General features: G+C 39.5%; 1 protein-coding gene and 1 long non-coding RNA gene across 2 annotated transcripts in view; both read right to left on the bottom strand.

Annotated features, from left to right (window-relative positions):
• The window catches only part of LOC103590301 (probable guanine nucleotide exchange factor MCF2L2), an 83,980-nt gene that overhangs the window by 56,925 nt on the left and 24,565 nt on the right, over positions 1-2,490 (bottom strand). The window lies entirely within an intron of this gene.
• Positions 717-2,490, bottom strand: part of LOC103590293 — a 6,277-nt gene continuing 4,503 nt past the window's right edge. Inside the window, exon 2 of the long non-coding RNA XR_550456.1 lies at positions 717-1,197. This is a non-coding gene — a long non-coding RNA (uncharacterized LOC103590293). The remainder of the gene's footprint in view (positions 1,198-2,490) is intronic.

The raw sequence follows: 2,490 nt of genomic DNA, 5'->3' as shown, positions 1-2,490 counted from the left end.
CGGTGTTGCTCCCGCGCCTCGCTCAGCCAGTGAGTGGGAACCGGTCTGTATGTGGGATCCGAACCCTCGGCGGGAGCGCCGCCGCGCTTCCCAAGCGGCGCACTATCGCAGTGTGCAACCGGGCCGGCCCAGAATATTCTACCCAGTGAGTACTGAGCACTTATGTGGTGGAGTCTATACCAAACATAATATACATTTATCTCATTTAATTTTCAAACAACTCTAAGGACAATACTGAACTAGATTTGAAGCAGCTTGTCCAAGGTCAAGCAGAACCAAAACTTGAACCCAGCTTGTTCTGAACTCCAAAGCCCCACAGTACAGACAGTAATTAAAATCTTCATATTTTTTTACCCATTCATCCTATACTTAAAATGTATTATAAGAATATAATAAAATAAAACCATCATATATAGCAATGTAGGCTGTAATATTATTTATAAGAGTAAAGAAATGGAAGCAATAATATAATTATGAAGACCACATTCATAGAAAAAGATTTAACATATAATGTCAAGGACACAAAAATCATATGTATGGTGAGAATGCAGCCAGTTTTTAAAAAAAGAAAGAAGAGAGAAAGCATGTGTGTGTTTGTGCATATGCACACGGGCATATGAGAAAAGAATATATGAAATAGTCCTGTTAAAATGATGGATTCACATGTGGTTACCCCTTTAATTTATATACAGAAAAGTATGCTCTGGTAGCCTTTATCCTTTATGCTAACAGCCCTTTATTGAAGTATAATTCACATGCACAAATGCACAAATCTTAAGTGAACAGCTTGATGAATTTTGACAAACATATACACTGATGGAACCATCAAACAGATCAAGATATGCAACATTTCCATCCCCATAGAAAGTTTCCTTGCGGCCCCTGGTCCAGGCCCTCACTTTTGAGGGCTCCACATATTACAACCCTCCCTCCCATAAACACATGTGTTAAAGAACACCTGAGAGCCTCAGTCACTTGTGATCCAGAGCTCAGTGCTGGCAGGGCTCAAGGTAGCCCTAAACATCTATTCTCTTAACGCTGTTCAGGCCCAGGAAATACTCCACATCTCTTGGTCTATGTCTTCAAGAGAAAAGGTGACAGCATCTGAATGCTATGTCAGTTCGTGGGCTGTGCCATGGCTGGCATCCGGGAGACACACTGCTTCAGAGTGCAGGAAGGATTTGGGCAATGGCAGTGCTTAGGTAAAAGAAAAGACAAATTAATTAACTTGTCAAACCCTTTCTCCCCGTGGCACGAGTGCTGTAGATTCTTACATAATGAAGTATCATGTACAGTAGTACCAAACATCAATGTTCTTACTTTTCTGTTTCTTCTCATTCATGAGGCAAATATACTCAAATTTTGAACACGATTACCTTTTACTTAGAACACATTTATTTTAGATCACTGCTCTCAACAGAGCTCGAATTATGTGAAAACCTCAATTACAACAACATAGCAATTTTGCTGACATGAAGGCAAGAAAAAATATATTTTATGGACTGACTTATAGATTATGTATATATCTATGACTCACGTATCACTGTCCCAACAATACTCAGATATGGACAATAACTCAATTTAGTCATCTTTGATATTTTCTGATCTTCAGTCATATAAAAACCATAGTTTTATATATTTTTAAATTTTGTTGTTAGAGGGTACATTTGTCAAGTTAGGAGGACAGGATATATTAAAATATATAATTAAGGTATATATAAATATATAAAATAAAATTTATTTTAAAATGTATTTGATTGAACAGTGATATGTGGGCCTCCATTTGTACTCTTGCCCCAGGCTCTGCAAATGTTGGAGGAGAGCCTGTTAAATGTGCTTTGAGAACTGTTAAGATATTATTAGGCATAAGTGGTTCTGTTTTTGAATACTTATCCCAGTGCCTTTTCTTCTTTTTTTCCATTACAGACAAATTTGATACTTTTTTAAAAGCTTGATTTCTGCTGATATCTCACATTGTAACCTGTATGAGACCAGCTTTCCGGGAAGGCTGAGGTGGAAGTTTCTATGCAAGAGCTCCCTTAGCAACAATAACTGGAAGTGGCATTCTGGCCTCTTCTGTAGCCCTCCATAACCCCAGGAGAGGCAACACCAGCTCATCGCCTGGGTAATTCCAAATAAAAAGCTGTTAAGGCCCTGGAGGATATTGAGAAAATCTGTGAAAATGCCTAATACCTCCAGAAAGTCTCCTGTTTCAGCACTAGACTTCAAAGTGCCCCACCTGCATTTAAAAAAAAAAAAATACTCCCCCAGAGCAGAGCTTCTCGAATTCTAATATATACACAAACCACCTGGGTTTTAAAATGCAGATTCTGATTCTGTAGGCCTGGAATGGGGCCGGAGATTCTGCATTTCTAACAAGCGCTCCTGGTACCTGCACCATAGACTATTCTTGGTCCTTTCCTGCTGCTTTTATGAAAATGCAGCTCAGGAGGAAAACTGGGCAGGGGGAGGGGGGAGTAGGGGGGTGGG

Source organism: Galeopterus variegatus, unplaced genomic scaffold, assembly GCF_000696425.1.
Source record: "Galeopterus variegatus unplaced genomic scaffold, G_variegatus-3.0.2 Scaffold47, whole genome shotgun sequence".
NCBI classification, from domain to species: Eukaryota; Metazoa; Chordata; class Mammalia; order Dermoptera; family Cynocephalidae; genus Galeopterus; species Galeopterus variegatus.
This window is presented reverse-complemented; position numbering and strand designations above follow the sequence as displayed.